This window comes from Xyrauchen texanus, chromosome 3 (assembly GCF_025860055.1).
Source record: "Xyrauchen texanus isolate HMW12.3.18 chromosome 3, RBS_HiC_50CHRs, whole genome shotgun sequence".
NCBI lineage: Eukaryota > Metazoa > Chordata > Actinopteri > Cypriniformes > Catostomidae > Xyrauchen > Xyrauchen texanus.
The window spans coordinates 27845649-27858768 of NC_068278.1; positions in this window are offsets into that span (position 1 = coordinate 27845649).

Genomic DNA, 13120 nt, shown 5'->3' on the forward strand with positions numbered 1-13120 from the left:
CCATGGCAAAGCTTGGACCCAAGTCAAACTTTTGTCAGACATCACTTCAGCTAATTTGTGTTTTGCCGTCTGATTCAGACGTTCAGTAACACCTGCCGATTGTGGGTGACATGCACAATGTTGTTTAAAATCCATAAGAACCATTATCTGAGGATAATTGTCAGGTAATTCCCCATCTGGGTATCACTTCCCTCATCAGGTGTTTAGCCACTGTCTGTGCATCTTGTCTCTTGCATGGAAAGAATTCAGGATATTTTGAAAACATATAAATCACAACCAAGCAGTATTGATAAACTTGAGCTGGTGTTAGTTCAATAAAATCCATTGTTGGAGCAATTTTATTGAGTTGTAATCTTTGTTTAAGCCGCTAGAGGTCGTATGAATATTTTGAGTATTTAATTAAGGTGATGATGAGTTACAGGTGCGCAATGTGGCGGGATTAAAATTTTCCTTCTTATGGGTTCCAGCCCACATAGGGGTGGAGGGGAATGAGCTGGCTGATATATATGCCAAGAAAGCAGCAGGAAAAGACAACATTGATGTGGACATAAAATACAGCAAAGCAGAGGTTAAGAGCATTATTAAAACAAGATCTTAAGAAAAATGGCAAGTCTATTGGGATAATGAACCCGGTGGGAGACATATTTTTAGTATACAGCCTAAAGTTAAAAAGTTTGCAGATTTGATCAGAACTAGACATGAGGAAGTGGTATTGTCCAGGCTGAGAATTGGGCATACCAGACTTAATAGTACTTTATTTCTAATGAAAAAGCATGTTGATGGAAACTGTGGGTATTGTATCAGGTGTAGCCCTGAAACAGTAGAGCATGTATTAATTCATTGTCAAAAATATTATCAAGATAGGCAGAGGCTTATTGCTCAAGTAGAAGCCAATGAAAGTGTATTTGAATATAGGAATATTTTACAAAGAAAGGCTGGGAAGATTTTGCATTTTTTGTTTTTGTTTTTAAAGAATACAGGCCTTTTGAAAAGAATTTAATTTTATAGAAAATATGTAACTCCTGTTATACACTCCAGTCCAGCGGTGGCGGTAATGCAACAAATAGTTGTCAACCGCCATTTAAAAAATTGAAGAAGAAGAAGAAGAAGAAGGTGCGCAATGTAATGTCAAACAAACTTTTTGACCGCCTTGAGTGTGCTGTGCAGCCATGCAGTATTTTGCAAGGCTGTGGTCCTGCCAAAAACAGTTTGTTTGAATGAAATATTTTGTTTGTTAATGTAAAGTGGAAGTTATGGAATATTTCTTTTGACATTTGTTGCTTGTTTGCAGTGCCAAATGGACAATAAATGGATTGGCATATCCGACTTTATCCCGAAGGTATGGACAATGTGTTTATTTTATTCAAGGCAGAAGTACGTGTCAAAACCAGACGTTTAAAAACCATCTGCATCCCTACATGTTTACGTCAAAAAGTTTGATCGAAGGAGCCGGGATGAGCTTTGGTATCGACATCAGTGTTGCCAACTATTTTCAATGGAAAGTAGCTAAAGCCTGCTCGAAAAGTAGCTAAATGTCGCCAGATGACGTCATGCGTCATTAGCATATTAATGACATCATCGCGTCGTATTTGCATTCTGCCTAATTTCTCGGTACTGTAGCCTACTTTAGTTTATAATAACGGTTATCTCCCCTAAACCGTGCTCATACTGTTTTTATATAAGTATATAGCCGAAAAACGGCCAAATTAAATGTTTTGAATTAAAACAAAGGAGAAGGCAGCTGATATGTGATCACTGATTGGTTCCTGCTAACACAGCGTGCACATGCGCAGCTCATTCATGTCTATGTCCGCTGGCGTGCAGTCAGCGGAATGTGCTGCTCCTCTCAGCCGCTCACTGAACAGAGCAGGCGCAGCGGGAAGTAAGACCTCACGCTTGCAGTACTGGCGATATTTGGAATTTGGAAAGTTGCTAAGGTTTGTCCAAAAAGTCGCTAGATTTGTCGCTAGTCGCTTTTTTGAAAAAATGTCGCTAAAGGGGTCTGAAAAGTCGCTAAAAATAGCGACAAAGTCGCTAAGTTGGCAACAATGATCGACATCGACGACTGAAGCAGATCAATTTGGACGACTACAGGAAAATTCAGCTGATCTGAAGTCGGGTGATGCTCATTCATGACCGTTTCGTTTGTTGGATTTACTGTCGATTATTGCTTTGATTGCAGATTTTGAATTACTACAAACCATGTGTAAACAAAAGAGGATACCGCGCATACAAATGTCAAAATCTTCACCTTACCTGGAACTGAGGTATGAAAGCACTTTTTATTGAACTTGAGTTAAATGGCCACATATAAACAGTAAAAGAAATAAACACAAATCCAAGGCGGATTGTTGGTTAAAAAAACAAATAAATAAATATATGTAGCCTATAATGTGTGTGTGTGTGTGTGTGTGTGTGTGTGTGTTTTGTGAAACTAAGAACTGTTTTATCATTTGAAATGCTTATGTTTGCCCATGTTTACAGTGTATAAGGTGATGTTTATGACGTAAAATATGCAGTCAGTATTTAAAGGTTTAAAAATGGCAGAAGAAAATGAGTTTCATTGTTCTGAGATTGAGCATGATTGGGCTCAATCTCAGAAATGCAGAGGGTGAAAATATTGAATTGTCTGTGCAAAAACGAGAGGTTAAGTTTACTGCAGAAGGGTTAATGGTAATTTCGATATTTTACAAAAACAAATAAAACATTTTTGACATGGCATCCCAACTGAAAAAGAAAATGCAAGGATTAGTGGGTAATAGAGAATATGAAAATGAGGTCTAAAGTATTTTTGAACAGTTTGAAATGTAATGCAAATGAAGCACATGAGTCTTTGTTTTATTGCCTGATGAAGATAAAAACCGGCATGAAAAATGGTTCAAAGCAAAAATGATATGGGTTGTGGAATTCAGCACTGTGGTAAATAAATGGTTGGAAAAGCTACAGGAGGAATGTGATCGTGCTGCCAACGAAATTGAACCCAATAATAGCGTTTTGAATGTTGGAACACAGGTCAGCAGTTGCACTTCAAGCCACAAAAGTAGCTGCCGCAGTTCACGCTCCAGCTAATCTAATGCTTCTATGCAACTTGAACGCATTCAGCTTGAAGCGGAAAAAGCCACTTGTCGCTCACGCAGAGTCTTTAAAAGCTAAGCATGATATTGAATAACAGTTGGAAATGTTATTGAAGCATAAGGAACAAATGGATATTGATGCGAAAATCGCAGCCTCCAAATTAAATCTATCTATGCTCAGGATTTTTAACAATGAGTATTGCATCGGATGGTATGCACTCCTATGTCAGCAAACAAGCAAAATTAGCAACTGCATCATTTTATCCAGTAGTTGAGACACAGCTAAGGACTACTTCGTTTGCAGCAACATGCATCATCAAGACCAAGAATAACTGCTTCAGTAGATAATTGTAAGCTGTTTAATATAAATAAGAGGGACCATGTGTTTGTAGCGTTTCCACCCGGTTTCATTAGGTGGTGAATGGGACCGCACACCTGTCGGTCATTTGTTTAATGTGCTCTAAGTTATAAAGCTGGTATGTTTCTTGGGGGGGGGGTTGTGTACGGTACTGTTGAGCTCCAAACCTAACGCTGCCGTGCCGGGACGTGGGTCATTTATTGTCGTATTGCGCGCGTGTAAGTAAATTGGGAGGGACAACTGGATGTCGTGATTTTGGGTGCGGCCATCCTTGATGTTTCTCCGAGCAAGGTACCCTCGTCTGGTAGCAGGTAAGGAGGCCAGCAGTCCGGATTTAAGGTATTTTAAATTTATGAATTAATGTTTTGACTGGTTGGAATTTAGTTTTGCCGGGGTGCAGGGTCTGGTTGGGAGTATTAACCAGTGGCCCCCGGCGCTTGTAATTTGTGTGTGTGATTCAGTGGGGGTATGAGGGCAGGTTATTTTCCTAATGTCCATGCCTTCTCTACTGTAGCTAATTGACGACAGTTATGTATTTAGCCTGATTGGTATCCATGGTATGTACTTTTGTTTTGGTGTGTATTTATTATGAGGTATTTATGAATTTGTGTGTGTTGGATGTACTGAATTGCTGTGTATTGGGTGTTTACATGAATCATGAATTTAATGCATGCGGGATTGAAGGGCTTTGAAGCCTTTGCTGAATATTAATTGGTATGTTGACGTGTTTGCAGTTTAAAAGCCTGTAAGTTTATGGTTGAACATCTAAACAATTTAAGGCTCTTAACATCTCATGCATGTATTATGATGGTTCTTAACCTGCTGCTCCCTACAGTGTTTTAGATTTAAGACCTTTTTGTATAAATAAAATTATTATCCAAGCATCAGAAGGTTTTTTCAGAACATGATGAAGATTATTGGTATACTGTTAAGGTCCTTCATGTCATACCTACAGGTGATTCTGCGCCAATTAGAGACCGATATAGTAGAATTCCACCAAAATTGTACCAAGAGGTCAGGGGGCTTTTGGGGAATATGATGGACAATGGGATCATTAGGGAAAGCTAGTCCTTGGGCAGCACCTGTAGTGCTGGTAAGAAAGAAGGACGGCACCCTTCGTTTCTGCGTAGACTACAGGCGGCTGAATGGGGTTACCCATAAAGATGCATACCCACTCCCCAGAATTGAGGAATCATTGGCTTCATTGAAAAAATCTAGAATGTTTTCAACATTAGATTTAGCACATGGGTATTGGCAGGTGGGGGTGCACCCAGCTGACAAAGAAAAGACTGCTTTTGTGACCCCGATGGGGCTATTTGAATTTAATCAGGTGCCGATGGGGTTATGTAATGCCCCAGGAACTTTTCAGAGACTGGTGGAGAGCTGCCTGGGTGACCAAAATTTTGAAACACTGCTGCTTTATTTGGATGATATAATAGTTTTTCCCCATCCTTTGAGGATCATATTTCCCACCTGGATTTGGTTTTCAGTCGTTTGGGGAATTATGGCTTAAAAGTTAAACCCATCAAGTGTTCTCTTTTTCAGACTAAAGTCCAGTATTTAGGCCATGTGATTGCAGAAGGTGGAGTTTCACCAGACCCAGAGAAACTGCAGGCAGTGGAGGCCTGGTCAACCCCTCAGAATATTACTCAACTTCGGGCTTTCTTGGGCCTAGCGGAATACTACAGGCGTTTTATCAAAGATTTTGCCCAGATTGCAGCACCCCTGAATTCAATGATGTGGGGTACATCAAAGCCGTGCACCCAATCTGCTCCAGGTAGAAAAGTTCATTGGGCGTGGGGAGAGGCACAGGATGCAGCTTTCAAGAAATTAAAATTCAGCCTCTTACAAGCACCAATATTGACATATGCTGACTTTCAATTGCCATTCGTGTTGTACACTGATGCTAGCCAGAAAGGTTTGGGGGCAGTGCTGGCACAGGTACAGGAGGGGCAGGAGAAAGTGACTGCTTATGCAAGTTGAAGCCTCCGTCCAGCTGAAAGGAATGATTAAAAACTACAGCTCATTCAAACTGGAATTGCTGGCCTTAAAATGGGCCATAGTGGAACAGTTTAGAGAATATCTTGTTGTGTCTCCCTTTACTGTGTTCACAGATAATAATCCATTGGCTCATTTGAATACAGCGAACCTAGGTGCAGTGGTGCAGCGGTGGGCAGCTCAGCTGGCAGGGTTCCAGTTTGAGGTGCGCTATAGATCTGGGCGGACGAATGGAAATGCGGATGCCCTGTCCAGGTGGCCTAGGGGTGAAGCGGAAGGTAGCCCAGCTGAGGACTGGGTAGCCCCTTGTGGCGGGATTGGATATGTGGCACCTGAAGTAGTTTGTGCCTGTGTGCAGGCTTTTGTTCCAGTGAGGGAGCATCTTAAGGAATGCCGGGATGGTGGAATAGCAGCACAGAAAAATCCAGAGGACAGACTTGGCCCCAGTCTTCTGGCCGATTGGGTCAGGGCCCAGCGTACGGATCCTGTAGTGTCACGGTTATGGGTCTACAGGGACAGAGGGAGAGGACCTGCCCCAAAAGAGCGAGCAGCAGAAGATCGGTCAACCCAGATGTTGCTACGACATTGGACTCGCCTCTGTGTTGAGGGGGGGTTGCTTTGCAGAGAGGTATGGGATTCAAAGACTCTTGACCAGCTGAAGCAAGTGATAGTGCCCCATTGTCTGCAGAAGCAAGTTTTTGAATGGGTGCATGACCAGGCTGGACATCCTGGGGTGGAGAAGGTCCTGGGTTTGGTACGTCGACGCTTCTTTTGGCCGGGCCTGGCACGAGGAGTAGAGAAGTGGTGTCTCCAATGTGTTCGTTGTAGTCTGCGGAAAACCCCAGTCAATAAAGTGAGTGCCCCTCTTGTGCCTATACAATCAGAATACCCTCTACACATTGTTTCTGTTGACTTTTTATCATTGGAGGCCTCGCACAGTGGAATGTGTAATATTTTGGTCATGATGGATCACTTTACCCGGTATGCGGTGGCAGTGCCAACTTTGGATCAAACAGCAGTGACCACGGCCAAGGTGCTGTGCACTTGTTACAGCCATTCGGGGGTTTTGATCAGCTGCACTCTGACCAGGGTCCCAATTTTGAATCAAAAGTCATCAAAGAGCTATGCTCATTGTATAACATCAAGAAGTCCCATACGACCCCATACCATCCGGCAGGGAATGGGCAGTGTGAACGTTTCAATCGGACACTCTTGAATATGTTGGGCACACTAAAGGATGACCAGAAGGAGACTTGGGACCAATATGTGGCAGAACTGGTGCAGGCTTATAATAACATGCCTCACCCATCGACAGGATACACCCCTTATTTCTTAATGTTTGGTCGCCATGCTAAATTGGCCATGGATGTGATGCTGGGCCTGGGAGAGGGATTTTCTGGGACTGTTGACAGCTGGGTGCATCATCACCATAATAGGTTAATGTTTGCGTATAACCAGGCCAGGAAACAGGTTCAAAAGTCTCAGCTCCCTCAAAAGAAGGGGTTTGACCGTAAGGTCAAAGGGGAACCATTGTTGATGGGTCAGAGGGTAATGGTCCTGAATAAGAGGTCCAGGGTGCGAGGTAAACTGGATGATAAATGGGAACGGTATCCATATGTCATTGTGTCACAACCTAATTTTGATGTACCTGTTTATGTGGTTAAGTTGGAAGGGGGTAAGGGTGTGGAGAGAGTGTTGCATCGCAATATGTTAAGCCCATGCAAGTTTGAAACCACCTTGCCCCTAGAGGAAAAGGAAGTTTTACCTCCAGGTTGTAATGTTAATAATATGCAGAGTAACTGGTGGATGTATCCTTGGGTGGGAGGGTGTGTTACAGGTTCAGTGGCACCTGCCCAGAATGATGGGGGGACTGATTGTGACGTAGATGTTGGTGGAGCAGGGACGCATGCATCCCAGCGGGAAGGTCCCTCCAGCCCACATCATCTGCCAGTGGAAATGGAGGAATTATGACGGTCTACTCGGGCCACCAAGGGACTGTTGCCACAGCGGTATCAAATGTGATACTAGGGGAATGTGAGGACACATTTGGAGTGGGGGGGGGGTGGTTGTAAGCTGTTTAATATAAATAAGAGGGACCATGTGTTTGTAGCGTTTCCACCCGGTTTCATTGGATGGTGAATGGGACCGCACACCTGTCGGTCATTTGTTTAATGTGCTCTAAGTTATAAAGCTGGTATGTTTCTTGTGTGTGTGTGTGGGGGGTTTGTGTACGGTACGGAAACTGCACCTGAATGGACGAATGACAAAAAATGGTTTGCTTACCATGAGTCCCAAAATAACAGTCTCACGCTAGGTGGTAAACAATTTGGAGATTTCAAGTCCTGCTGGTAAGGATTTTTATGGGTTACCAGAAGTTTTCACACTGTAACAAATGCCTGTAAACCAAGCTAACATGGTCAATCAGGAAGACCTAACTAAATGGCCATATCTTGATGGTATTCACATTCCGCACATTCAAGCTGAAGTAGAGATTTTGATCGGTACCAACACCTCCAAGTTACTTGAACCATGGGAAGTAGTGAATAGTCAGGGAGATGGTCCCTATGTCATATGAAAATGGACAACATACTCCTAGAGTTAATAGGATCTCGGATAGGATAGGTGTTGAAACCTTGGGGTTGCTATTGGAAAAGCAATACCAGCATGATTTCAATGAGAAAATGTCAGGGGACAAAAAGTAAATATTCATAGAGGATGCAAAGTTCACTGAAATCGTGGAGAAATCTGTGAGCTTCAAGGATGGACATTATAGTTTGAAGCTGCCTTTCAAAAACAAAGTTGTCATTTTTCACAATCTTAACATTGCCAAACTGCATCTTGTTGGGATAAAAAAAAGTTTGAAAATAATGTAGTTTCAACAAGAATATACAGACTTTCTCAATGATATGGTTATCCAAGGCTAAGAAGGCTAAGAAGGTGCCAGAGCATCAATTGGATCAATGTGACAGTTAGGTTTGGTACATTCCACATTACGGTGTCTACCATCTTTGTAAAGGCAAGCTACAAGTGGTATTTGACTGTGGAGCAGAATACCAAGGCACATCTTTAAACAGTCAACTACTACAAGGCCCAAACATCACAAGCTATTTAATTGGAATTCTTCAGAGGTTCAGACTGGAACTTGTTGCTTTCATGACTGGCAATAGAGCAATGTTTTACCAGGTCAAATTGGCAAAGGAAGACAAAGACTTTCTTCGCTTCCTGTGGTGGCCAGGTGGAGATGTTACACAAGATGTTGCTGTCTTCTGGATTGCTGTTCATTTATTTGAAGCAGTTTCATCCCGGAGTTGTGCATGTTTCGCTCTGAGGAGAACTGCAAAAGACAATTGACACTAAATAAGAACTTCCACATGGGTGATTGCCTAAAGCTTACCTACAGATTATGAGGGAATCCAGATGATCAAAGACCTCACCACTCTGTCAAAAAGGAGGCTTCCATCTAACACAGTGGGTCAGTAACAGCCGTGAGGTCTTACAGTCCAATGCAGAACCAGACAGATCCAACAATCTTACTGAGCTCAAATTGGATTGAGACCAACTACCAGTGGAAAGGGCCTTAGGATTTCAAAAAGTTTCAAAAACTGGCACCTTCAATTGCAAAACTGTTTACAAAGAAAGAATGCCAACTATGCGGTTGGCATTCTTTCAGTGAATGAATTCAGAATGCGGCATATCGTCAGTGATTAGTTCAGCATATGATCCTTTGATATCTTGCACCACTGACACTTCCAGTCAAACTCATACTCCAGAAATTGTGCAGAACAAACCATAACTGGAATGATGAGATTCCTAAAGTTCTTGAACAAAGGTGGGTTAATGGATTACTGACTTAGATCAGTTAAGCACTTTCAATGTTGACAGATGTCTGAAACCATGTGATTTTGGACAACCAGTTAGTGCCCAACTACACAATTTTTCAGACGCCAGTGGAAGTGGGTATGGATCTGTGACCTACTTGTGGCTAAAGAATTGTAACAATCAGTTACCATTCCTCGTTTGGAGCTAACTGCTGCAGTCCTAGCCATTCGCATTGATAAAATGCTCAGAGAACAACTTCAGCTTCAACTGGAAAATTCTTGTTTTTGGACTGATTGCACATCTATCCTGAAGTGTATATAAGAATGAAAATGAGATTCTGTACCTTCGTGGCAAATAAGATTTCTGCAATCAGAGAAGCTTCAGATGCAACACAGTGAAGGTATATTTATACTTCACAAAACCCAGCAGATAATGCGTCTTGGGGAATGACTGTACAGCAGCTCATTACCAACAAGAGATGGTTAAATGGACCAGAGTTTCTTAGAGGACCAGTTTCAAAATGGTCAAATATCAACATTGAGTCAAACATTGTTGATGATGATCCAGAACTAAAGAAAGAGCTCTCAACAAATTTCTGATTGTAAAAGACTGAAGACAGCAGTTGCATGGATGTTGAAATTAAAGAAAATTCTACTTGAAGTTGCCAAAGACAACAATTGAGGATGACTTTTAATCCAATGTGCTGGAACAGAGGTTGCAACAAATCAAAGCTTCATTTGGAGGACTGTGTTTGTCTCCAGACAACCTTTCAGAGGCGGAAAAGGCTATTATCCAGTTCTGTCAATGGAAAAGATTCAGCGTACAAATGTAATCACTGAAGTCTGAAAAATCGGAAATAAGAATCTTCGAATGTAGGAGTAGATTACCTTGGCCCAATTGATGTAAAAAGAGGTTGCACTTGTGTGAAATGCTATGGCATAATCTTTACATGTATGGCCAGTAGGGCAGTTCATTTGGAGGTGGCATACTCCTTTAACACAGAGTCTTACATAAATGCTTTGTGACAATTTGTAGCCAGAAGAGGACATGTAATTTGAGGTCTGACAATAGAACAACTTTTACTAGCACAGAAAAGGATCGAAAAGAACACTTGCAGAGTTGAAGCAAAATAAAATCACAAAGGTTTTAGCACACAAAGGAATTAAATGGAGTTTTAATCCACCTGAAGCTTCACGTCATGGTGGCTCATGGGAGCACATCATCTGAATGGTAAGAAGGGTGTTGTCCTCTGTTTTGAATCCACAAACAATGGATGATGTAAGATTACATACTGTGCTCTGTGAAGCTGAGGCAATTGTCAATGATCGACCCATTACCAAAATGTCTGAAGATCCTAATGAAGCACTTACCCTCAATCATCTTCTTACAATGAAGAGAAAACCAATCTGTCCTCCTGGTCTTTTTGAAGAATCAGAACAGTATGTAAGAAGGTGGAAACAAGAACAATACCTCTCAGATCTTTTTAGGAAAAGATGGATAAAAGAGTACCGGTACATACCTTTTGTTTGGAAAATAGGAAAGTCAAAAATGGACCAAAGAGAGGCGTAATCTTATGCCTGGTGTTATTGTACTCATTGCAGATTCTACAGCCCCACTGGACTCTTGGAAGTGTAATAGAGACTTTGCAAGATAAAAAGGGTTTGGTTAGATCTGCACGAGGTCAAACAAACACAATAATAAGACCAGTAACAAAGCTTTGTCTTTTATTAGAAATGTGAAAAAAGTTTCAAAAGCATGGTGTACACTTACTCTAAAAAGGGGGGGGGGAGTTTTTTTTTTTTTTTTTAAATATTGATATATAAAGGACTGTTTGATGGGTTCTTGGGGCATAAATAATTCAATACATTTATTTACATATGTCACAATTAGAGGCCGGTATGTTGGAGCATTATATGCCCTCTAGTGGCTTAAACAAAGATTACAACTCAATATGAGTATTTTGAGTATTTAAAGGGGTCATGACATGAGAAACCAAATTTGCCTTGATCTTTTGGTATATAAGAGGTCTTTGTATCATTAAAACGTCCTGCAAGTTTAATATTTTAAGACGTCCTCCCCATTCTAAACGAATCATTTATTTAATCAAGCTCAAAATACAGCTCGTTCTGGATTCATGGTTAGAAGTGACGTGTCGGTTAGAAGTGACGTAACAGCGTTTGCATATGACCGCCTCCAGAACAAGATAACTACGCTTTAAGCGCAAGACAACTACGCTCATTTCAGTATCGCCGTCGCCTCACAAGTGTTCAGTCGATGGACAGCGAGCTCTGACAGAGACTACTTGTGCACAGGAAACTTACGATGCCACACAGATGTGCTGTTCCTGGCTGTGGTCAAACAAAACCTCTGAATAAGCTGCCGAAAGATCCAGACGTCAGGGAAAAATGGATGCAGTTTATTTTTTGCAGACGTCCCAGTCACGGCAGTGTTAACTTAAGCGTTTGTTCTGTACATTTTAAGGATGACTGTTTTGAGAACAAATCTCAATATGATGCTGGCTTTGCCAGAAAACTGTTGCTCAAAGATAAGTCCGTGCCGACTATTCTGGGAACAACGACGACGCAAACTGTAAGTAATCTATTTTAAACTTTAAACTACTTTTTAAAGCGCAATTTCATTCATTATGAATAATCACAGTGTTTTTACTTAGTTTACTTGCATATTGTTCTGGCTGGGAGCGTCAATAATTGATACATAGGCACTGACGTTAGCCAATCATAACAGTGGGCGTTAACACTGAAGTCTTAAATGGAAAACGCCCCCAAAACAGACTGTTTGAATCAGAGGATGAGAAACAGGGTGGGAAAAGGTCATAAATCACTAGATTTTAAAAGTTTTTCTTAAAAAAAAAATATATTAATACTATAATTGCACCTAAGGGAACATAATAATGCAATAAAAAAACCCATGTCATGACCCCTTTAAGGTGATGATGAGTTACAGGCGCACAATGGAAGGGCAAACTTTTTGACCGCCATGAGTGTGCTGTGCAGCGTATTTTGCAAGGCTGTTCTTGTGCCAATATCAGTTTGTTTGGAATTAAATGTTTTGTTTGTTATTGGAAAGTTTATGTTTTGGAATTACTTTTGCAATCTGTTGGTTGTTTGCAATGCCAGATGGACAATAAATGGATTGCACATCCAACTTTACCCCGAAAGTATGGACAATGTGTTCTATTTTATTCAAGGCAGAAGCATGTGTCAAAACCAGACTTCTAAAAACCGACAGTGTCCCTACATCCATCATCAGATGTTCAAACAGCATCTCTGGTGTTGGATGTGCACTCTGCAAGATGGCTGGCATCTTTCCAATAATAATTTGCATGCATATCATCAATTGTTTGCATAATTGGGCCACAAAATTGGTACAAGTGGTTGGTACAAGTATCTATTAATCATACCAGTATCTTTTAATCATATCAACCATACCTCCCTTAGATACATGTTCCGCACCATGCATCAACTTTTCATCAACTATATTCAGACTCAATCCAAGTTCCTGTTGTAGAATCCATCCTGCAGTTTTCATGTCAGAGGATTAGTAGTTCTTCTGTAGCATTTTGCTGTGAAAGAGATAAATCAAAGAGGTTAGTTAACGAGATGTCATCTGTACCTGTTAAGTTTGTCGATTTTGCTGCTGCTTTTGCAGCCACGTCGGCACTATTATTGCCATCTGAAATCCAAAAATAGTCACAAAACCACAATGTTGTATAGTATTCCAGTGTCATGTAAAATGCGGAAAGCATAATTGCTGTCTGTTAAGACAGTAAGGCATTTTCCTTCATCCAAAATGCATGCACATGTGAGTGCAAACAGTTCAGCCACTTGGGGGGGGTGATGAGATGATGGCA